Here is a 25,994-nt window from a genome sequence, read left to right on the forward strand (position 1 = left end):
CAAACACCTGGTCCTGACTTTCAACACATGCACATTGCCAGAAACCATCGACGTTGGATACCTCAAAGTAAATGTTAGACACTATATCCCTAACCCCCGAAGATGCTTTAACTGTGAGAGGTTTGGCCACGGCTCACAGAGTTGCCGCGGCCGCAAAACTTGCGCGAAATGCGCGTCAAAGGACCACCATTCTGAGGAATGTGACGCAGCTCTACGCTGCGCTAACTGTGAAGGCGACCATGCTGCGTACTCCAGGGCATGTCCGTCCTGGAAGAACGAGAAGGAAATAATCACCATAAAAACAAAGAAAAATATATAATTTCGAAAAGCAAGAAAGCGATTCGCAGTCACGAACACTTTTTCTTTCACAGCGAAACCAAACTTCGCTGATGTGATGCGCAGGGGCGTAGCACCACGCAGCACTCCGGCACCTGCCGCGGCCACTTCCACCGCGCCTGTGGCAGGGCCATCCACGCCCCAGGCAGAGACAGCGAAGGCTGCTCTGCCAACCCCAAAGCAGGGAATGCCGGCCCATGGGCCAGCATCCCGCAGGACTTCCCCCCGTCGGGGGAGGCCTGAAACCCATACGCCCGCGGCTTCACCGCGGTCTTCCAGCACCTCTGACGAGGTGATGGATCTAACCCCCAGCCCGCCTGCTTTACAGCGGCGGAACAGCTCTCTTGAGCGGAAGAAGGACAGGGCCCTCATAACGGGCCCAGAAAATAAGTAAACACTTTATTATCCCTACCCCAAACATAAACATGGCTTTTCTAGTTCAGTGGAACTGTAGAGGATTGTTGAGAAATTACGATGACATAAAAAACATTTTAGGGTCAATGTCACCCGTAGCCTTATGTCTCCAGGAAACCAATCTAGGTCCACAACATATGAACATCCTGAAGCATTAAAGCATTATAGAACTTTTAGACGAGATCGTGAGCAGGCAAATAGACTCTCGGGAGGCGTCGCGATTGTCGTACAAAGCGACGTCCCTGCTCAAGAGATCAGACTCACAACAAAACTGGAGGCAGTTGCGGTCAGCATTGTCAGCTACAAAACTATAACTATCTGTTCTGTATATCTTCCTCCACATATAACATTAACAGTCCGTGACCTACAGGAACTCATCAATGAACTGCCAGAACCATATCTAGTAGTCGGGGATTTTAACGCTCACTCCCCTTTTTGGGGAAGTGAGCGCTGTGACTCTAGGGGTCAAATAATCGAAGATTTTATCCTCACAAATAGTGTATGCCTTTTAAATACAGAAAAAGCCACATACTGCTCCTCTGCCTCAGGGAAAATGACCTGTTTAGATTTGTCTTTTAGTTCACCTTCTGTTTTTAACGATTTTAGCTGGGACGTTATTGACAACCCTTATGGCAGTGACCACCTCCCTATACTAATCACTTTAACTTCCTCACCAGAAATAATGCCAACAAAACCTGGGCGCTGGAAGCTTCACCTCGCCGACTGGTCACTTTTTAGAGCAAATGCAAATTTAGAAAATCTACTTTTAGATAATCTCACCGTTGACCAGATTAACGAAAAGTTCACTAATTGTATCATAACTGCTGCACTCACAGCTATTCCTCAGTCGTCAGGAGTAGCGCGACAAAACCATAAAGTATGGTGGACAAAGGAATGTAAAGAAGCAAAAGAACAGCAAAATAGAGCGTGGGGTAAATTCCGCAGGTATCCGACACATGAAAATCTCTTGAATTTTAAAAAGGCAAAAACTAAAGCTCGGTACGTCCGTCGCAGTGCCGAGAAAGCTTCATGGCAAAATTATGTTTCATCTATCAACAGTCAGATCCCATCTAAAAAAATGTGGGAGCAGGTTCGAAAATTAAATGGCACCTTTTCACCATTCACAATTCCTTTTTTAACAACACCAGGCACACAAACAAGCATAGAGGAACAGGCAGACATATTAGGGGAACATTTTGCTGCAGTCTCAAGTTCATCTCACTATACACAGTCTTTTTAAAATACAAAAGCACAGCTGAAAAACAGAGGCTCCCAACAAGTGGAGGCACAAATGAAGAATACAATAGTCTAATTACCCTCCTCCAAGAAATCAATAAAGTACTATCTGCCGGCAAAAAAACTGCTCCAGGACCCGACGAAATACATTATGAAATGCTTGCACATCTTTCCGAGCCAGCCGTGGACTCACTTTTAAGATTCTTTAACACAATTTTCATATCTGGGAAAATACCAGAAGCCTGGAAGAAAGCTATTATTGTACCGCTTCTTAAGCCTAGTAAACCCCCGAGTTCTCCTAGCAGTTATAGACCCATAGCCCTGACCAGTTGCCTTGCCAAATCCTTCGAAAGTGTCCTAAATATAAGACTAACCTTTGTTCTTCAATCTTGTGAACTTCTTGATATCCATCAATGTGGATTTAAAAAGGGATGCTGCACTACAGACCACCTAGTCCGCCTTGAAAATACTGTCAGAGAAGCTTTTATACACAAGCAACACTGTCTTAGCGTCTTTTTTGATTTAGAAAAAGCATATGATACTACCTGGAGGTTCGGGATTCTCCAGGACTTAGCTGAGCTTGGCATCCGTGGCAGAATACTGAACTCAATTAAAGACTTTTTGACTAACCGTTCATTTAATGTCCGTCTAGGCTCAACCCTTTCGAGGGATTTTATTCAGGAAAATGGAGTACCTCAAGGGTGTATTTTAAGCACAACCCTTTTTATTGTAAAAATGAATTCTCTTAACAAAATAATACCAAGGTCCATAACATATTCAGTTTATGTTGACGATCTTCAGATAGCGTGCACATCTTCCAATATATCTACATGTGAAAGACAAGTACAACTTACAATCAACAAACTGGCAACATGGGCAGACAAGAATGGTTTCCACTTCTCACCACAGAAAACAGTAGCCTTACTTTTTTCACTCAAACGAGGCTTGCACACAGATCCCACATTACACCTAAACCAAACCAAACTGCCTTTAAAAAAGAAACACAAATTTCTAGGCATCACCTTCGATAAAAAGCTTACTTTCCTGCCTCACATAAACGCACTAAAGAAGAAAGCATCGCTATCACTGAACATACTTAATGTCCTTTCACGCAAACACTGGGGTTCTGATCGGGTATGCCTTCTACAGATTTATCGCTCTGTAGTACGTTCTGTTTTAGATTATGGCTGCATGTGTATGGATCAGCAAGGCCGTCGTACTTGAAGCGACTGGACCCTGTGCACAATATGGGTTTGCGTCTTTCAACTGGTGCTTACAGGACGTCACCAATAAAAAGCCTTTACGTAGAAACTAATGAACCACCACTTGCAGACAGACGAACAATGCTCACATGCTCATACATTTTAAAGATCCGTTCCCAGCCTGAACACATCTGTTACCCACTCGTTACAAAGTGTCCATCTCGAACACTATTTACCAACAAACCTCTAGCAATCAGACCACTTCTTCTCCGCTTTGAAGAGAAATGCCAAGAACTAGACATAATGAACATATTACCTAATATTGCCCGCAAACCTGATCCACTCCCGCCTTGGTACTGCCTACCATCTGTGTGCGACTTTACATTAACACAATTTCGGAAAAAACACACACCGCATGAGCAGATATTACAAGAATATTTAGCACTAAATGAAAACTACGGAAAATATGAAGCATTTTATACTGATGGATCAAAATCAGCACACTACGTCGGAAGTGCTGTAGTTCAGAATAATTGGGAAAAAATAGTACGGCTACCTGAGTGTGCATCCATTTTCACTGCCGAGTGTTACGCAGTCTCGGTGGCTGTAGAAAAAATAATAAATGAGAACATTCAGAACAGCATCATTTACACTGATTCTCTGAGCGTACTAACCTCACTTCACCATAGCAATGCAGTGACACCACTAATTGGTGATATCATACACAACATAACAAGCGCCACAATACAGGGACAAGACAAAATTTTGCTGGGTTCCCAGCCACATTGGAATCGCTGGCAATGAGAAAGCAGATGAATGTACTTGAAAAGCTCGGAACAGAGAAATAAAGAAAGTGAACAACCCCTACAATGATTGTATGAAGTTGGTACAGTGCAAGCTAAGAAATAAATGGCAGTCGCAATGGAATATTGAAAGAAAAAATAAGCTGCATTTAGTAAAACCCATCCTAGGCGAATGGAAATCATGCTCACACCAAAAACGATTCATGGAAGTTATTTTATGCCGTCTCCGTATTGGACACACACATCTCACACACAACTTCCTACTTACAAAAGAAGACAAACCTGTTTGTGAAAAGTGCGGAGATGAACTAACAGTAAACCACATATTATTCTCATGTACAGAACTTGAATCACTAAGAAAAAATCATTTTACTACCTTTTACAAAGAACACATTCCTTTCCATCCAGCGTTGATTTTAGGCAAAGATGCACTTGTCAGTATACCCTGTGTTTTTAGCTTTTTAAGGGAAGCCAGTATTCATCAACTCTAATTTACTCACCCTGTGCTTCACTGCATACAGCTATACACCTCAGCCACTTTCTCAATCATGAGAAGGAGGCTGAGGTCTTTTTCTGAGTTGATGGGAGCCTCGAAATCCTTGCCGAGCCAAGGATGTCTGCGGAGGTAACCCAACCTTTAAAAGTTTCTCTATCAGACATTTTTAAAATTCTTGTCTTTTATCAGCTAGTTAGTAAAAGTAAACTTTAGGCCCTTTACACCAACGTTTTTATCCACTTTGTTTTCAAACTCTGCTCAAGCATATTTTTTCCATACCTTGTTCTTGGCGCATGATAGCCTTAGCTGCTTATGTGCCAATAAACCCAACACAACACAACTCTTTCATTTCACACCTCTCCCTCACCCCCTTCTCCAACCTGTATTCCTTGGCTTGCCTCCGACCAGCAGGATGACCACCACCTTATGAAACTGCAGTAGACCACCAATAAAAGAAACTCGCTGCTACCGCCTGAAGTGTTTACACGATGTGAAGTCACTAGTTTGGTGTCCTTGTGTTGGTAGAAAGTGACGCTCACCAAGAAGCGTACCTCAGCGTGCAGGTTGCAGAGTGCTTGCTATCTTTTATCAAGTTAATTACGGCATTAGCATACCTAATGTCACACTACTGAAAAGGAGGAAGTAAACACGATTTGATATGAAACCTAGCAGTGCTTTTGCTGGCCGATCGAGAAGTAAAACTTCCTTGACGGGTCGTTACCATCTGGTCCTGGTGGCTAATTGGCTCAGGACGACATCATCGGCGCCTGAGTGATACATTGTAAACAAAGCTACCGTCTCCGATGAGTGCCAATCGAATGCTCTGTCTCAGTTTTCTGGCCCTTGTACACGAGAAGAGCAGTTTTTCCAACCACTACTACTGGGTGCAAACAGTTGGTCTGAAAAAGACACCACGGTCATCTTTCCCGGCTATGCATGCACATGGATCGGCTATTGCAGTAGGACCCTGGGCGCTCATGAAGGCTGCTTAATACCGTTCTTGTCGCGCGACTTCTGGCTTTTTGCCGATGAGGCTAGCGGGAACGCGTCCCCTCGAGGTCGAGGATGGGAGATCAATTTCCCCTCAGGAAAGTCTCGCTTCTGGATCGGTCGGCAAAGACACCGCTAGTTTCCACCTGAAACCATGTTTGCTTCCTTCATTGCAATGTGTTATTAAATATGTAAACGCGGTAATTGCGTTGATTTAAAGATTAAGAACTCTGCGATCAGGACGTTGAGGTAACGTCCTTGGCGGCCGTAAATTGGTAGCAAAACAAGGACGTCAAACTTTTAACCGCATCTTGTTCGCACTTCAGACACCGGCAGCGAATTTTCATTCTTGGCGGTCTGCTGCATTTCGACGAGGTGGTTTTTGCGCGAGTAGAAGGAATGCTGAATACCTCAGCTAGCCCGACAACCACTGCTGTGTCGGACAGATTAACTAGCATGTTACGTGCGTGATGAATGATAGAGATATTATGTTTATCTAGAACGTAACTAGCTGGCGGTGATATGAACGTTCAGAGCTTTTTTCCTTTACCGGTAAGATGAAGTCAATGCGATAGCGATGTTTATTCATTTAATTAATATGAACCGCAGTCTAGTAAAACGGAGGAAGTAGGAAGATATACATTGCCAACAAACATGCGTATGAGGAAGGATGCATGCATTAAACATGTGGTTGGGCGAAAAGCGAGGGACATCAAAAATTATATGGCGCGATGATTCCATTACTCAACAAAATTTAAGACAAGAATACCCTCGAAGAGACGCACTTAACGCAAGAAAAATAAATAATTTGACCAACACAGTTCCCACTTCGAGTTATTCAATTCGCTCTCGCCCTACCATAAGCTTGCCGTCCCGGTTAGCTCAGTTGGTAGAGCGACTGCTCCGGTGGAGCGGTGGTCCCTTCGAACCCCGGACCCAGAAGAATTTTTCTTTAACTACGAAGTTTCAGCGAAAGCTGTATAGCTTTCCTTTGTAGCCGTATGGCTGCGCTCGGGTGGATATCAATGAGTAATTACTTCCTTATTACACTATGTTCCTTCTAAATTTCGGTGTAGGTATGTTTGCGACTCATTCCATTTCCAAAACAACGACAGAAGAAGTTTAGTTATTAAGATAAGAAACAGCGCGTCTCTGAACCGTTTCCATGTTTCGCGTCTTTCTTTTTTGTCTTAAGGATCGCATACCGCGTAATAATACTCCAGTTTTGGTAATAAACGTTCTATACACGAGAAGTTGTAACTCTGAGGTAACTTACTTTATCTTGTGCCGTAAAAAGGGAAGTTGGTGACAGCGTACATAAAAACTGGAGCGGGCACTTAAGCTCTTCCTTAAAGGTACGACGCGGGTGTGTTAATGAGCTAATGCCCATATATTCGGAATTGGCCATTATCTACTTTACATTCATAGATAGTTGACAGTCCTAATACAACTCCTTGCGGAGTGGTGCAGCGGTTAAGGGATGCGTCACTGCCCTGCGATGGCAGTCGGTCCCTGCGGTGGTCCTTGTGCGACCCAAGTTGTTCTTCCCGAGGAAACTGTTGCGGCTAATCGTTAATTGAAATGCCACCTGTCATGGTGGACAGTTTGCTCACTATCTGGTTGTTGGGATGACGTCACGATTTCACATGACCGAGGTGGCCCACGTGCCTCTAGGTTGCTCCTCTGGAGATATTTCGTGGATTTTTCGCTCACGGCCGACGGCGCCTGCTTTTCTGCGACCAGCAGCCCTCAGAGCTCTTGCTCTAAAATGTGTAGGACAGAAAAGAGGACCAGGTCGCGCCATCGCAACCATCGAAACTCATGGGCCCACTTAGTTCCAGATCCACCCACAATGCATGAGGTACACACAAGAGACTACACCTAGACTACGTGAGTTTTGTGTTATGACATACTAAGATGGTGCCGTTTGCCCAGGGGAGACTTCCTCCTGTGACTTTGGCGGTAAAATAGGTGGAGGCATTTTTAACGATATCCACATATATAGCACTAGTGGCTACAATAGTTGCTGTTAATATTAATACTCATTTTCATCTCCGTCTTACTGCTACCCCCCTATCGATTCCGGCACTATAGCACTGCCGTTGATTAAGCTACCGTAATTATCGACTTAGGTGCCGTGCATGCTTTCGCCTTCACGGCATGTAATGGTCTGAAGTGCCTTTCGTAATTTTATTATTTCTATTGCTCTGTCCAGTGTTATGTTTTGTCGTTTGCGACTCCTTTCTTTAATGCGATTAATTGCGGAGAGCATATAAAATAAATAAATAAATAAATATTTGAAAACATTTGACAAATATTCAAAATATTTGAAAAAATTTCGAAATACATAAAAACTGAACCCGCTAAATATGTAAGAGGCGACCATGGTTTCCTTTTTAAAAATTTCATAAGCAGCGGGGGCCTTACTTCATAATGATTTTCATTTGACGCTTACTTTGCTTTTCGGGATTGATACGCTCTTTGTTTGGCACTTGATCCGCGGAATGATTTTGCTCGCTGCCAATCAGCCGTGAGGTCGCAGGCAGTAGCTGCAAAATTATGCAGGGGCAAAAGAATGAATGGAGAAGAGAATTTTTCGAGAATGCCGCCTGAGACGGAATCACTGGTCCGTCTTAGAACGCGTTCACCGCTAGTTAACCTGCCTGGCAAAGGTCGCTTCACAATAACGTAGCGAAATATAGCATCGCAGGAAAATTATATAATATGTGATATTCATGTTCAATATTGTTGGACAAAAATTTTAAACATTGAAAAATCGCAATTTACTTTTATGGAAATATTGACGGTAAGGATCCGTTTTCCGATGTGTAGCAAAATCTTTCTTTTAAAGTTTTTCCATCGCTGGCATGGAGCAGTTAAGCAAAAAAACCCCCCCAAAAAACCGGAAGCCTCCCGACGGGAGATCTGCGGGTAAATTGACGGTTATAGTGAAATCTTACAATGTATAAAAAACTGCGTTCTTAATCTCTTTCCCGTTCAAAAGTACTTTTGTCCAAATTGTTGGGTATTTGCAAAGAGCTCTTCTTTGTACCAAGGGTGTAAGTGAAGGCAAATCTGTTTTGCCGCAGTGATGACGCCAAGAAAACAAGGATGAACGAAAGGCATTACGATGAAAACTAAATAAACTTGACACGATAAGAAACGCCACCGTGAAGGACGTGCTTTGCTTGAGATGCGCTGGCCCCGTCTTCGCTTACATAACGCCGAGCATGCAGCGTTTTGCCGTACACTCCCGTACACCCTCGTCAGAGTGAAACACACCACACAAAAACACGCCGAAATAAACAGACAAACAGGAGAAATAAAAGAGGGCCAGCCTTCACCCGCTTAGCATCATCTCCGGCGGGGTAAAACATCCTTCGTCTCACTACCATGCATGCACTTACCCCGCTCCGTCGTTTCCCGCCGTTAGGGCGACCCTCCTCTCTCCAATGTAGCAGCGGCGGCGGAGAAAGCGAAAGCGCGCGTACGGAAGCGCGCGAAATGACGGCGATATGGCGGGAAAGCGAAGGGGGCGGCCGCGTTGACCGGAAGGCGGCGACGACCACGTGACCCATAACGCCGCTGCCCACGCGGTGGTGAAGCGACGCCGCGACGCGCGCACGCCACACACGCGCGCGCCTGTGTAGCCGACGCGTGCCACGCGGTCTAGCGTCTGGTGGTTGGTTAGCGTTCGCGCCGGCTGTTGGTTCGTGTGGTGCGGTGGAATCGTCGCCGGACAGTGTGTGTGATCCAAGCTATCACCGCCTCCATCACTTCTCGCCCCATCACCACTTGCCAACGCCTCCAGGAGGTAACCACTGGCAGTCGACCATCGCCAGTGCCGTGAGTCGGACAGCCCTTTTTATCTGTGCTAGCTCTGTTCCGATGATAGTTCTCTATCGCCGTTCATAGGTCGTGCATTGCTTGAAAAGCTTTGATGCAAGTGTTTAGTTATTTCCCGATGTTCTTAGCTCGTTCCTTCTTGGCGGTGTTTGGTTCTCGCCGCACACTGATCATGAATGATCATCAACTTGGTCTTACTTTGTCAACTATGTACTCCGGCAACGCCACGGTAAGTCAGTCTTCCCTCTAACATAAAACAAAAGAGAGACAGGTTTTCGTGGAAAGACTTTAAGCCTCTGATAAAGGTCGCCTATGATGGACTGTTGTCAAGCCTACGGAGACGTGTTTAACCAACTTCACCAAAAGATTGCGATGGTTAAGGCTTACGGCGCGGCTTAACCGCAGGCGCGCGTTGCTGGACTCGGGTAAATATTGACGCAGTTGGTAGCGTGACCCACAGATTACTTATCGGCCTGTACCTGGGCTGCAAGCCGACCTACCAGCGTTTGGATTGCTGCGGAAAATGCCACCCTGCACGGTTGAACATCGTTTAATGTTGTCTATACAGCCCCTTACCGTGGTGGGTGTTCCCGTCTGTTTCGTTATGTAATAGATAGTTGCGTCCGCTATCACTTGTGCTTCTCTAACAATACTTATTTGTCTTCTGCAATCAAATTCATTATGGGAGTCAAAATTTTTGTCTCGCTGTCCACGGTGGTATAAGCGCGAGAAATTCGCAGTAGTCGGAAAATTGTACACCTACGAAAACCTGTCGTTTGCATGTTTCCGACATGCCATTTTCCTCACGTCTTCCGTCGTTACTCTTATAAACAGTTTGCTCTTACCATTATAAGCAATGTTTATCTCCCCACACACGCGCATTTCATGTCTTAGACTAAAGGGATTCTTATTCATACCGAGAGATAAAACTTTATGCGCCTTTTAAATTTTGGTCGATTCAGGGGTGGCGGACTGCTCTGTTCGGGACTCCTGTGACTTACGCTGAGGTCTGAACCCGTTAGACGATCTGACATTGGTTCTTCAGACCACAGCTGGTCAAGACTGTGTCCCACTGCCGTTCATACTGAGTAGAATGTTTTATTGTTGTCGTGTTTCTGTCTGGTTTGCAGAGGTGATCGGCGCGGTAATGTCGCTCCTGATGGGTTTTTACTCGACGAACAGATAGAGCCTTTCGGAAAGTGTTCGCGCTCTCTACGTTTCTGACGCAGGCCGGTTCATCCTTATACCCAACAATTGTGGACAAAAGAAGTTTCGAGTGGGCAACCATTTATGAACGCAATTTTTTCATATAATGTAAGATTTCTCTATAATAATTAAGACATCCGCACATCAGCCTACGGTAGTGTTGCATTTTTTCCCCCTAACGTTTTTGCTATGATCAAAAGCGTTTACGACTGCTCAATGCGATCGATGGAAATACTTTTAAAGAAAGATTTTGCTACATATCATAAGAATGAACCATTATCTTCAGTATTTCCAGAACAGTGTCAAAATTTTCCGATTTCCAAAATATTTTTCTGAGATTGTTGGACATATGTTATCTAAGCCTTAAATATGTTGCAGTGACAAAAGAAGCTCTGATTACGCCAATGCTACTCGTACCCTCTGCCTTACTGATCATCGTGTGTCATTATTACCAGAGATAGTCGCTTACTATACGTACCTGCCAGAGATTGGAAACTGAGAATGGCTAATGGAAATTCATCGACGTTTTTCTATCTGTTCATTGTTATTGAGTGAAGCGATAATCTTGCTATGTTGTGTAACTTTCACATCCCACCTAAGAAATGTCGCGGTACTTCATTGTTCTCTTCGTCTCGCTTCCGCCTTCATAGGGATACCTTTCATTCACCGTCTCAAAAAAGTTGAAAATAAATGTGATGAGACACGTCCTTTCGCATAATGCTTCACCCAGGAAACATATTAGCCGTTTTTGAAAGTGTGTGTATTCCCGTGATATGGGAGTTGAATGTTTTCAATGCATTTCTTACGCGTATTATAGTATTAGGAGTGGCTGTGTCTTAAAGTAAAGTTATCGGGTTCTATTACGACTTAATGTCGTGCTCAGCTTCCTGCTCGTTGACAAGTGCAATCCGCCTTTCGCATCAAGTATCTAATCATACAAAGATAGAGTATTTGACAATGCGTCAAATTGGCGGCCTAAGCTCACTTGCGTAGCTTTGGTGATCGTACTCGTACGCAAGTATTCAGACCGAATAGATATATGTGAAGATGTATGTGTGTGCGCGCGTGGAAGGGGGGGGGGGTTGACAGTAGCGCGGCAGCCACGAATTCGGCAACCCTGGAGAGCTTTCGCCCGCTGAAAGCTGTTAGATCTCATTCATATTTCTATGTACTCTTGCCGGTTAAGACGAAAGCACGTTTGGTGATTTGCTACGGCTTGTTTCTTATAAGTCATGACGAAGAAGTCTACTGTTGAGTTCATGCTTCGAACGATGGCCTTATCATGCCGAAATTCACAGGAATGTTTTTTTTCCTCGTGCTACAAACTTGTTAGGTTTCGCATTACAGTTACATAAGTTTGAGAGATTAGCCTAAAACACTGCCGCCCTAGCGCCGCACCCTGGTATAAATCTAAGATTGTGTAAGTTCTCTAAAATACACCACCATGCTAGCAGTTAAAAATAATGATGCTGTGTTGTTACGATCACACTTAGAACTAGACTTGTCGTGGATTGCGACCTCAAGGTGACGTTTGAAAAGATGCGTGCTAACGTGCTTTGCGACTTCCCCATGCGTACAACAAGGTGGGGATCTACGGAGCTGTATACGATCTGCCAGTAAACGTGGTCGAATAAGCCTGAGTTTTCTGACCGAGGTGATTTTTCTAGCTCTTGAAGTTATATCTCTAGGACATTGGCTTCTCCATTTTTTAACTAGAATGTCTCTTCTCCTTCTCAGTTTATATCTTCAACCCTCTTCCTCATAGTGCAGGGTAGCAAGACGTTCTTTCGGTTGACCTCCCCGAATTTCCTTTTCCCCATCTCGGTCCTTCTCGTGTTTGATTTCGTTATGTTTAATCGAGCAGCCCTAACTTGGACACATTTTGACGAAAGACTCAGAAAGAAACAGGGCGAGTTCCTGCTTGAAAATGTAGATTTTTCGACCGGATAAAAGCTTCCTTAAAGAAAAGTGGGTGGGGCACACACACCGACTTCTTCACGAAGGAACACATGGGTGGAATATTGGCAATGTTTTCATTGCTTTTTGATTTCAGGTAGCAGAAATTTTTATTCTCGGTGAGTGTGATAGATGGGGTGCTCACGTATAAATCCTCTTTCATTGTCATCATAAAAAAAAAACACTTTAAATATTTTTCTTGCTTTCCTACTCTTGGTTTTTCCCAAAAGGTTGGTTTTTCCGAACACAGGGTTCCGTGCTTTTTTTTTTTCCTTTTCAAGGGGCTCAAAAATCAAAAGACAGGAGAGCAGGAGGAATAATTGCAGCATTTTTGTAATGACAATGAAAGAGGATGAATGCGTGAGTGCCCATCTATCGCGCTCACCAAGAAAGAATTCTGCTGTTTGAAATCAACAAGTCGGAAACATGTTCCCCATCAGTCCGCCCACGTGATTGTTGGAAGTAAATGCTATTGTGGGCGCCCCTCAATTTTTCCTATAAAATGTCTTCACCCGCTAAGAAAACAATCACTTGCAAGTAACCGCTCGTACTGTCTCTTTCTTTGTCCTTCGTTTTAATTTGTCCAAGTTAGCGCTGTCCCATTCAGCATGTCATACGAACCTGCCCCAATCGTCGGTATTTTGTTAATGAATGGAATAATGCGATTATTACGAAGGATATAATAAGTGAATTATCCGTGCGCAAAAATCGGTGTGCCTTTAATGACTGTATATTTTAAAAGCGTGGTGGCGGGCATAAATGCAAGCTGGAGGTATGAACAATAGTCTGGCCCACCTTTCTTTTTCCGACTGGGCTTGTAAAGGGTGTGTTTTGGACACCGCGTCAGAAGCTGTGGTCTGCAAGGCGAACTTTGTTGTTTCAGACCTTGGATGAAGGAGCGTAATTGCTGGATAGATGTGGAAATTAACTAGAGAAAAAGAAGGCACGAGCGGCGACAAAGAAAGTTGGTACTCTTACAGCGCTATCTGCATTAGCCTAGTTCCTCTGATTTTGCATTGTCGTCGTCGTCCACAGCCACCCAAGCCCACTCTACCCTGGATTCCAACCTCCAGTGAAGGCCAATTCAGGCAACCATATTCGCACCGGAGGCGCTAACACACACCGTGATGCAAAGTACATTTCCCCTCAGTTGCAAATATGCCGGATCATTCAGAGCCTATGCAGCTATTTGTGTTTGTTGAGTGGTAGTTTAGTGGAAGTGATGGATGGTGGCGTCATTGTGTTAATAATTTCAAGTACCAACCCTGAGGTTAAGCGGCTGTAATTTTCTAACGCACTAACGTTCCGGTTACCTTGTGGAGGCATTCATCGCAATAAAACTGCAGCCGGACAATTAATTTGGCTAAAAGTAAGCTTTATGTTTCGTGCTATATATATTCAGTTCATTTATGATTTCTTTCGGAAATGTGGAGCTTTAATTGACTATAAAGTTTTGGCGTCTTGATAGTACCGTAGGAAGTTCGAACATCAGCTTTGGCTCTCTGTTTTTATCATCCTGACTATAACAGGAATTAGAGCCTTGCAGCTGCATGATGTAATTCGCAAAACGAACAGTTGGCAGCAACAGCCCGTGGACTACTCCGTTCTGAATTGCTCTGCTAACCAGTAACAGCATTGAACGGTAATAAACATTTTAATACTTCGCTAGATCAAGCCATTGAAAGTTATCAACATTATTGCGCTTGTATTGTTCTCTCGGGATTAGCTTTTTGTTTAGGCAGCACCAAACCTCTAACAACCGACAATGCCTGTGTCGTGCAAGAACAATGACTGCGGGCATGAGTGTCTCTGGGAATTCACTGTGATTTCTAATTCAGTCAGCTTGTAGTCGAAATCGGGCATCCATTAAAAGCATAATGTTGAATTTCAGTAGTCAGTTTTTACACAGCGAAAACAAGAGTTCACTAATTTCAGAATTTGAAGGCTCGGTAGTAGTAGTAGGGGTGTGTTAAAAAATCATAAATGACGGAAAAGATGTGGCCGGCCTCGGCTATTGCTCTCTAATATTTTTGAGCACTCGATCTGCGACAAGAGTAAATAAATGGAACAGTGAGAGCGAGGTCAAACAGAGAGAGGAGTGATAGTGAGAGGGACTGGGGAGAGCTTCGTACACTATTTAAAAGAACACAAAAGTTCAATTTTCTTTTCACGAGATGGAAGCTACGTGGGAAAGTAGATGTCGTAATTGTGCTACCTCTTGGTGTCTTAGTGCAGAAAATCAGGACAAAATTGACGTTGTAAATTTTGACTTTTTGTTGTACACTTATGGCCACTATGCTCGCAGATCTCAGTCAGCACGTGACAGTTTCATGTAGTGACAACGTTGTTTGAGGTGTTAGTTTTGTCCTCTTTGAACACGCGAATTAGTGCAATATAAAGGCTTTATTGGCAGGTTTTACTTGCAGGACGACGGAGCTCTGAAGGAATTCGTAAGTTCGAGCAATTCTGAGACTTTTCAATACATTTCCTTGGGAAACAAGTTAAGGCCTTAGTTAAAATCCTGCTGACATCAGTCACCAGATATTAACTGATTTTCAATTAAAAGTCTGCGTGATCGGCCGACACTTTTGCTGTCAGTACGCCGGGCAACCTTAGTTGATGATGTCAGGGGTGAGGGTCTTGCTACCATCGAGCGTTCTTGGACGCAAGATTTGATTTCAGCGGCAACACATTAGGAGATTCGGTATGGGATTTCAGTACGTTAGGGCGTGTGTCTAGCGTTTAATGCTTCCGTTATTGGAAAGCTACAGCACGAGGGATCACTGTCAGGATAAATAGAAATCTTGAAGAGATACGGCACTTTGTCTTTGTGCTGCTGGGTTATACTTTCATCTGAACTAAATAAAGGCTTTGGTTACATCTTACACTTAAGTTGCACTTGATCGACATCAGACATGATACTTATATGTGACCTGTGTTTCCACGAAAGCAACGTTTCTTATCGTATAATGATTTATTACACTGCTTAGCAGTTAGAGCTGACCGCAATGATGGCCTAGTCTTTTCAGCATCCGCCTTGCATGCGGCAGGAGCGGGATTCGATCCCCAGTGCAGCCGGGTAGCCACCGATGATACAGGGTACAAGCTTTCTTCTGCCTCGTGCTCGGCTTCTTTATGCTGAAATGCTTGGGAAATGGGTCTATGACCCCACCTTGAGTAGAAGAAAAAACCTTGTCCCATGGTGGTCTTTGGCCACAGATGCCCTTGCGACATAAATATGCATCATCATCATCATCAGTTAGAGCTCAGTGAGAAGTTCACTTGTTCTGTACTGTGCATATAGCGGACAGATGTTGGCGATAGTGGTGATGTCAACTTCGGAACAGAGACAGCTATATTCGGAGATACGAAAGGGCGGCGAAGAGATATTGCTTTGTTTGTGGCTTTGTTTTCCCAAAGTACTCCAGAATACGTGTACCATCAACACCGGCAGCAGCCTCGTCATTATCAACAATACCAAGACAGCCTAAATTGCCACCATAATGACTAGCGTGCGCCGTATTAAAGCAGGAATTTTATCTCTTATCGTATGATCAAAGAGCAGTTGATATTTATTGAGGCCTCTTCCGCGTCACATTTCCTGAACTCGTATTCTAATCTTACTTTTTGTTGTCCCTTGCAAAGAGACGTGCAATATAGGCATCGATGATGGGTGCACAGAAACCAGCAAAGGCAAAGCCACAAAGCCAGCAAACCCATGTAATAATCCATCGTAAAAAACCAGCTGTCAGCCAAAACGGCGCTGTCAGCTTGTTTCACCTTGTCCTCTGTCCGTGTTCTTAAGCGCTGGTTTTTTTACGATGGATCACCACCAACTAGTCCAATCCTCAGTTCTGCGGCCATGTAATAACCAGTCGTGTACTAGTCTCCTACGCGGGTTCGATCCCGGCCGCGGCGGTCGAATTTCGATGGTGGCGAAATTCTAGAGGCCCGTGTACTGTGCGATATCAGCGCACGTTATAGAACCCCAGGTGGTACAAATTTCCGGAGCCCTTCACTACGGCGTCTCTCATAGCCTGAGTCGCTTTGGGACGTTAAGCCCCATAAACCAAACCAAACCACTAGTCCCCTACATTCTTTTGTGTGTTGCCGATAACATTCCATCATTTAGCGCGGTGTTTCTTCAAACAGCTTTTGCTCAGAAGTAATGAATATTTAATGCCGCAAAGCCAGCCACTTCATTGTTGTAAATGGTTACTTATAAAGAAGCAAGACCCCGGGTGCATGGCGAGGTCTCTCCCGTCGCTTTAGTGCATTTCTAGTCTCAGTAGACGCGCTCTAACACCGAGCGGTAATAGAGCTCAGTAACTAGATCTAACTGCGTACCAGGAATCCTATGTGCTCAGGTGAACGGTGTAAGGCAGCGTTATCTTTCTCCTATCGCCCACGTGCCAGCACTGGTACAGGTCAGATTATTGGCTTATCTACATATCGCAGAGCGGTTTGTTTACGGGCATGCCTAGATAACGTATAAGGATAGCAAGATAGATCATTTTTCTAGCTGCCTGGACGGAATAGACGGCGTTGAATTAAAACTTTCATTGCGGAAGCGGGGTACGCTGATATGCTCATGTGGAGAGACGTGTTCACCTAACCGCTAGGAAACACATCTTCTACGCTTTTCCTGCTCACGAAATTCCTTTCGGAAGCTCTATCACTGGGGCAGAATGGATGTGATTGGTTAAGGATGGAAATAGCTAATTGCCTAAATGTCCTTCGGAACGAATTAATGACGAAAGGAAAGCAGCTGTTAGGAAACGTGACAAGGCCTTTGTCCCGTTTCTGCGAGGGTAATAGGGACACACTCAGAGCGGATGTGCGATGAGCAGTGTGGTGTGAAATTAAAATGGCACAGTTGATGATATCGTAACTAACATTTCGAAGAGTAGACAGGAATATCGTGCATTAAAGACAATGGTCTAGCCTTGACATTCCAAAGAAATGCTGCAGCACAAAACAAAGACAGTCATAGAAACTCAGCACAAGGTGAAAGGAACGGGTTGGCTTCTCTTACAAAAAATTACCCACAGTGAAGATAACTATTTTATGGCCAACTTTCGGCAAAAAAAAACCAAAACAAAAAAGAAAGCCCCCCCCCCCTAAAAAAAAAAACAAAAACAAACCTGGTTCCTAAATGAAACCCGATGAGCTACATATACTGCACTTTAACTGCATTGAACGCAAAGTGCATGCATTTGAATATTGCAGTTTGCAAGTTTTGTGTCGTTAAAACAAGGAAAGCGGCCATTCTTGATACAAGGAGGGTCGTTTGTGGTGCGGCAACCTGTTTGTGTGAGAAATGTGATTACTAAGCGAGACGAAAAAAAGCACCGAAAGAAAAAGTTCTTAAACACTTGGCAATAAAGACACCCGCATTTGCATGATGAAATTAGCACCCTTATATGTCACAGGTCACGCAACCTGACATTCAACTAGGGCCTTTCTAATTGCAATCAAGAATGACTGTTAGTAACTTTCATCGATAATCAAAAGGTAATCAAAAATTACATCGCTTTTGACGTCTGGCATTACAGAAGTCCAACCAATTTGCCACCTGGAGTAACTTTCCCATCCAGTGCATCAAGTGTTGAATAAGGAGATTCGCTGAGTCTAGTGTACTCAAGGTATGGAATTCTTTGGAGGGGAAATTCGAGGTCCGTGTACTGTGCGATGTCAGTGCACGTTAAAGAACCCCAGGTGGTCGAAATTTCCGGAGCCCTCCACTACGGCGTCTCTCATAGCCTTCTTTACATACGACGCTTATATCTGTTCTTCGTGATGGTGTAGTGCATCTCTGCTATCAACACATTCCTCGTTATGCATTCAGGTCACCGCGGTGTTTTAAATTCCGGTACCTCCATCATATAACAAGGGAAGGTCTTCGGGGGTCTCGGGTGGTTTCAAACACCCCACCAGTACTGACAAGGAATCTAAGCCCCCGTGCTAGTATGTAGGGACTTCATGAATCAGAAACAGGCAAGCACTTCTTATTCGTGTCAGTGGTGGTCGGAGCATTCCTTCTCTACTATTTCGCAAATTTCACAGTGATTTTAGTTAAGAATCAGTAACATGTTTTTTAAAGTCTGATACGGAGAACAGTCCATAGCTGGCCACTCAGCTCCAAGTCTAGACAACAACGAGCCTACTGGCACACCGTGCGGATCGCTTGTTTCAGGTCTGTGTCGTAATTGACAAGGGTACAAACTTGGTCGAGTCGGTAACTGTGATTCATGGTCTAAACTGAGCAAACAACGACCCTTAAAAATGACATCTCCGCTTTGTATAGAACGATGTGTACAATTTGCCGCTGGCCGCTTTCTCTCTCTCCCTCTTTATTTTCTTCTCCACCTGTGCTCAAATCACTACAGACCTACCCCCCGTCCCTCCTTCGATGGAGCCAGACCCTACGCACAGAACAAGGGGCGACTCACTATACAAATGAAGAAGTTTATTACCGGTCGAAACATGCTGGCTGGGTTCAAAGATTTCCATTTTGGCACCTCTTGATGTAGTACATAGTTGAGTTAGTAAACAGCACAGCGGAGCTTCGTTGCAGTAAATAGCGCGAAAGGCTACGTAGAACGGCACTGGGCACGATTCATTTACGTGATGTAAATTCCTTACTGCAGTTCTCTGCGGTTTTTGACTGTATATGACTCGCCCACGCATTCTGTCTAACGGTATTTTATGTCGGTCAAGGTCGACCCGTCCCTCTATAAAAAGTTCCACATCATGACAGGTGATTAATGAGGGTCTTTACAGGATGGATGAATGGATGGATGGATAGGAGCGCCCCCTTTGAAACGGGGTGGTGGCAATTGCCACCATGCTCAGCTTTTCTTTCTTTATTATTATTTTTTTGTTTTGTGTGGTTTGTGTTCAGCGGCATCTACGTACAGCTACGCTTACTGCAAGCTATTGCCTCCGAGACGTGCGTACGATTTTCAAGGCAAGGCTGATGAGGCTACACTTCCGTAAAACGATTGTGCGCGACAACAATGATAGCTTCCTGTTCTTTTTTTGTATTGTTGGCTTAAATGAGTAAAGAGAGTATATAAAATTGTGAGCAAAATCTCAATACACCGCGGTATTTCAGGTAGCTGGTGGCATTTGCAATCACTACATTGTAAGCGCGAAAAATGGGACCGTAATGCAACGCTGCAATTTGTATGCGAATATTTACAATTACGAAAAAAATGGAGAAGAAAGGCGACAGGACAGTACGAACGCAGGTTGTCTTTGAGATGTGCCGATATGTCGAAGACTGTCAAGATCTTGTCGTAGCGCCGCTTTGTGATGGATTTTCTATTCGTACTGTGAGCATGACTGATTTACGGCCAGCATTTAAATTCAGTTAAGGTTATTTCTACCAGAAATAATGCATCCTGGAAAGGGTCAAGGGCTAAAAGCTGTCTCTACAGCTTGACTAGGCCCATGACCCCTTGTACAAGGCGGTCGTGCTTTACGTAATAGGTATTGCTTATATTATTAGACACAGGGAATGCAAAGAACAGTAAATTATATTGTAGTACAAGTACGCAGAAATTAATAAATAGACAACATATGATTTCAAAATGACCTCATCAGGCCTCGTTGGCTTCGTTTCGACCAGAGATTTTTTCACTGCAACCACTCACGAAAGCGGCATGAAGAATCTGACCACACTCGCACTGATGTAGCATACTTCCTAATACGTTTAACAGCCGGCGCGACTTATCCGTTACGGCTTGTTTCAGATGCACACCACATGCTGTGCTGTAGGTTAAAGGGCTGTGCAGTACAATGCTTTAGGTTAGATGCTGTAGGTAGGGTTTTTTAGAAAAAAAGATGCCCAGGCTTAGCTTGGTTAAGCCAAGAATGCGTTGCATATTGCGCGGTCTTTTTGCGCGAGGTATTGCTTGGCGGCACTCGATTTTCTCAGCAGCTTTTCCTCCGTGACGTATGGATGGATGGATGGAGGGATAGGAGCGCCCCCTTTGAAACGGGGCGGTGGCAACCGCCACCATGCTCAGATTTTTTTGTTTTTTTCCTCTTTTTTTTTTCTTTTTACTGTGTTTGCGATTCTCACCAAGAATCGCCATCATCTTTACCTACGGTTTTCCCTCCGGCTGTCGTGACGTCACGTCACGCGGTTTGGTGGCTGCCCGGCCGCGCCCTAGGGCTGAACTGAGTGATTGCAATATGCTACGCATAAAAAAAGCTGCTCTATTAGTGGACCATAAACGAATGTACTACATCCCGCAAGGGGTCTCTATTAGGCCCGGTCTCGCTTCCATGGGTGTTGAATATGAAACTGGAAAGAGGGACCGGTTGTTATCAGCGCCTATTATATCTCCTGCCATGCTTAAAGCTCCTTGAATTTCTGTCGAAATATTCGCTAGCGCTTGCCCTGTAATTCATATTGTTCTTAATGTTACACCTATCATTGTGTTTTTTGCAGGTTATCGTCAAGTAAAGAATAACAGCTAAAATCTGCCATGTTTTGAGGGCTAATGTTACTAAGTCGTGCCGATGTGGGACGTATTCTAAAGAGTTTCTGTGCAGAAAGCGATACGCACGGAAGTTTCTCATAGCAGTGGCGCCGTGCCTTTGCTCAACTCTCATAACATTCCTTAGTGGAAACTGACTCTGCATCGTGGTCTCTGCCGGACGCATCTTCTGTCCGCGGCCCACTTTTGCTAGGCGTGATCAGCGTAGCAAGCAGTGCGACTGTCAGATAGCCCTTTTTGACGTAGTGCCATCGTTGGCCGGTGGCAAGGAGATGACGTGCCAATTCGGGAAACGCTGGGATTATAGGTTGAAGAGATGCGCTGGCAGATAATTGCAAGTCCGACCCGCGGGTCGCACAACGGCCACCATCATCTCCTCTTGGCGCTTTGGCACGGCACCACCCCGCTGTTAATTGCGTTGCGGTTGTTAATGGCGGCTAAGGTTGTTGTGATACCAACGGAGCGAACCGCTTCGCGAGCCAGCTTGTTTATGACACTGTGCTTGTCCGAACACCTTTTTGAGTGTGTCCAAGAACACCGCGTTTTGAAGCTGCGACTCGTTAGGAAAAGGGACAGGCCGATGGCTGCAGGAAGGTTACCGCTGTGGAAGATAAATTGGCTGTTTGTTATACAGTGCCAGCTAACCTGCTCGGAAGGGTGGCTTTAGTAACGAATGCGATTTCCATAAGACGGTAGCGGCATGCAAGGAATGCACGACGTGGGGCGCATTCGAAGAGATACTATGTGTTACATGAGGCCTTGGACCAAGGTGCCAAGTTGCGTTTTTGCAGTGTGCGTGCAAGGGTGATGGCTGTGATTAGGCGCAGTTTAACGAGAAGTATTTGAAGGTTATATGACCTTAAGGTAAGGTGCATTCCATTCGATACATAAGCTTGGCTCTGTTGCGAATTAGAGATGGAGCGGAAAAACACGTAACGTTTTGATTTCACACTATAAATAACTCTACACCAGCGCTATCAATCAGTGCAAAGACCTTGTCACCCTAGCGCTACATGACATCTCCTGGAGCAGCGGAGAGAACTCAACGATTAGAGTCATACCCGAGGCTCAATTTCCGGCCGTGTCTGTCGAAAAACTACTTCGAACTCACGGGAAACGTTATGGTGAATGATGCCTTGTATTCATGCTGGGAGTCAAAATCTGGTTTCAATGAACTCCGATTCATAGAAGGGATTCAAGACGCGCACGGTAAATTCCAACTGCAGATCTTAAGATGCTTGTTCTGCTTAGTTTTACAGAAGTGGATTTCGGACACTTCACTTCGTTCAATCCTCTTCAATTCCAGCACAGTCCGCCGTAGTAAATGTTAACTAAAACTATCATATTTTTCGCACGCTACTGACGGGCTGGTCTCGTCAATGTGAAGCACGTATAGCCTCGTTATTTAGGCACCTGTCATAGTATAGCACGACTTTCTTATACACTGTGATACTTCGTGGTGCCCTTTTCTTAAAATGGAAACTTTCAGCATTAAAGAGTTATTTTCTACGTGATCATTATGAGCAGGGGTGGAATTTCTGCGCCATAATTTCTTGGCGCCATCGTGCGCCATGGGCGGTGAATTGCGCCTTGGCGCCACCCTGCGCCCGCACTGCCCAAACTGCACAGACCCTGCATCCACAATGGCGCCACCCTGCGCCCCGCAGAAAAAGTAGCGCTAAAAACTTAGGCCTAGTTTCTGTTTTGACTTTTTGCTGGCGGGGCCACGTTCCCGCCTAGATTGGGTAGCGGGAGCGTCGACTTATATTTGAAGTCAACTTTTTTTCTTTTGTACCAGCGAGGAGTACGAGTTCGGGGATCGACTTACTTTCGAAGTCGACTTATACGTCTCAATATTCAGTACCTGTGAGGGGCAGGAAGGCAACGGTTATTTTGTGATTGAGACCCCATTAGTGTTTCGCCCCATTACATGGCGTTCGAAGCAAGTGTGTGGCTTTCCTCAGGAGTACAGTGCCGCTCCTTTGTCAATTTGCCTTTTCACTGCATAGACGAACGCCAATTATCCGCCGCGATCGTTAAGCGTGTACGGCGTTCCACGGCTGATCCGAACAATCGTATTTCATATGCTGTAGACAGCCTACGAATACGGTCGATAAGATTAATCCTAGAACATCACTTTACCATATATCACCCGTATCATAAATCTTTTGCATTGAAATTATTGTTTATCTTAGAGCTATGTCAGTTGCCCGCTGTTCTTTCCATTTGAAAACGGGTGATAGCAATCACTTAGGCAATGACCGCCTTTTTGTTCATACTGCCAGTATTCTCAAAGGCATTAGAAAAAGGAGCTAAAGAATTAGAATTTATACCCCTGATACTTACCAAATCACAATATTGTTTTGGAAAGCACCTTTCAAGATAATTAGTACAGTTAGAGAACAAGGAATATATATTAAGACGATTTGAACTGAAAAGAGTAGTTCTAGGCATATTCGTTTATTTCACAAAGGCGTTTTATAAATTATCAGTTATTTTTCCAGAAGACTGAACGCTACGGTTTCCGTTGGCACGCAGCGTCACTTGTCAATCGTATCTAGAATATCAACGACAAGCAGTTACTGTGCACGGCTTTGTATCACAAACTCGCTCTGCCCGCTGCGGTGTTCCCCAAGGTAGTATACTCAGACCATTCCTCTTTAATGTTTATATTAACGACATCATCTATGTATTTCCCCTCGTAAAATTTATATACACAGACGATACGAGCATCTTTCTATCTGGTGAAAAAGTCGATGATGTAATAGATAGGTCAAATTGCATGCTTGAACAACTAGACGAATGAACACACGCACAAAAAAAAAACCGGTTCGCAAATTACTGTTGGAAAAAGAAAAGGAGCGATTTTTGAAACCAATAATAAGCAAATCACTGTGACGAAACGTGCATGTTTTAGAGCGTGTCCGGTGGAAATAGTAGCACAATTCAAAACTCTCGGCGTTGTGTTTAATCAACAAATGTCCTGGTACGATCACGTGTCACGCATTGATTCAAAGTTGTCACATACAACTGGTCCCCTTTGTCAATAAATCTTACCGTCTCATGTTAAGTTGTTAGTGTATTACTCTTTATTCCATTTTCTTTTTAGGTGCTATAGCCTTATCTTGGAAACTACAACGGAGGAAAATCTCAACAAATTTGCTGTACTCCAAAAGAAAGATTTACGGATTGTTAAGAAAGTACCTAGGTTACGTTACACAAGGAAAGTACTTTAGAACAAAAAATTATTCAAGTAACAGAAACCTATGACTATCGTCTCAACCGAACGTATTTCAACTGGGAACTTTTGAATAAAACATCCTTTATTCAAAAACTTTCAGCCTTGACAAAGCGCGAAGAAAGCCATAGAACAAGAAATAAGGACACATGGGAAGTTAAAACGTTTCGAACAACATATGGTCTGCAAACTTTAGAAAACCGGCTCCTGCGACTTCTGCCATTTATAAAGTTCCGGGTTAGTTAAAACTGTTCTCACAAATAGGAATGTCACGAATTGATTTCCAAGCTTTAGCAAGTCCTGTTGGCGAAAGCAAGTCGCATGCCAATGTTTCTGAATGTTTGTGCTTGCACAAGCTCATTCGGTGGGTTAATTTGCAACGTAATCGGGCATTAGTTGAGTGCTGCGACACGCCTGTGATAAGTAAAAAGGAAGCATGGTCAAAAAACTTGCCATACGCACTTCCTTAACGGCGCATTTGTCGAATGGCCGCATTTTGGGTTAGTGGAACAGTAATGATCAATAGAAAAAATTCTTCATGTTATCGAAGATCGGAAATCATCTTTCCGTGCAATATATGATATACGTGTGATAGGTCGGTGGCGTAAGCTGCTGTGTCCGCTTCAAAGAATGTGGTCGGGAATTTTTTTCGTACTGCCTAATAAAATGCGGATGTAACCCTCATGTCAGAAGAAAAATACGGCTACACGGCAGCGGCAGATAAATCTTTGTCGTTGCATGGTGGCATACAGTCGTAATTTCCACGGCTTTATAAAAATGCGAATGCCTTTGCTCTGCCCTGCCGACCGTGTAAAAAAAGCAGCTTGCCAAATGCGGGAGACACATATAACAGCTATTCAAACTTGATGGTATCTCGTTTTCTCATGCAGCCATGGTAGAGATTGCCGGCAGTCGGGAATAGTGGCAGCGCAAGTTTTACCTGTCGTGAACCGGTTATTTGGGGGCACGTAGTTATGTTCACCGCACGCTGTATGATCAAAGCATAATTCAGTGACTGCGAACGATTCGAATTTGCCAGCAGATTTATACTGTTCTAGAATACAATTTGTGGAACTTTGTGGAGACAGGTTTTCAGTGTTCCAAACCTGCTTCGAAATTTCGTTTTGCCTGCTCTAAAATGCAGTTTTTTCTATTCCCGGAATTGCTCCTGGAGGCAGTTTGCCAGTTACATGCATTATCTAAAGTGATGCGTGTTAGTGTGCGTTACCATGGGAATGGTAAACGCTTTATGGTTTTTAAAGCACATGGGGCAATCGCAGCCACCAACAACCTGTTTTCTCTTTTCTTCTTGATCGAATAAGAGGCGGTGGGCTTTTTGAGTTACTCGTAGAAATCTGGCAACACGGCTGCATTTATTTGTTTGCCGCAAGTTCTCCTGCTTATGAATTGACAGCGCAGCACGTTAACCACCCCTCGCGCTACGGGCATTGTGTTAACTGAAATCTGGGATGTGAACAGTTATCCAGGGTTAGGGTTTTGCTTTAATTTATTGCCGGATACCGCCGCAATTAAAAAAAAAATGTAAGCCACAGAACTGGACATTTGTGCAAGGAGTGCAATATCAGTTTTTACTAAGTGCATAGCAAGACGAGGACGATACACTAAAGTGACACGACGACAAACTTTTAGAGTTTCATCCGCTTGTTGCTATGCGCTGATGAAAAGCCGATACAGCGCCAACTAACCCCGGCATATTGTATAAAAAAACCAGTGCGGTGTCAGTGAAGTAATACGCAGAAT

At 44.2% G+C, this 25,994-nt stretch overlaps 1 protein-coding gene across 4 annotated transcripts in view; it reads left to right on the forward strand.

The window, feature by feature from the left end:
- The first annotated feature begins 9,117 nt into the window (after positions 1-9,117).
- LOC149328436 (uncharacterized) overlaps positions 9,118-25,994 on the forward strand; it is a 79,267-nt gene continuing 62,390 nt past the window's right edge. For 3 of the 4 annotated variants that reach the window (XM_089561996.1, XM_089561999.1, XM_089561997.1), the window contains exon 1: positions 9,118-9,323. The gene's annotated coding sequence lies outside the window, so the exon portion shown is untranslated. The remainder of the gene's footprint in view (positions 9,324-25,994) is intronic. The other variant, XM_089561998.1, reaches the window with a different exon arrangement.

This window comes from Amblyomma mixtum, chromosome 9 (assembly GCF_055824585.1).
Source record: "Amblyomma mixtum isolate Tamu chromosome 9, ASM5582458v1, whole genome shotgun sequence".
In the NCBI taxonomy this organism is placed as follows: Eukaryota; Metazoa; Arthropoda; class Arachnida; order Ixodida; family Ixodidae; genus Amblyomma; species Amblyomma mixtum.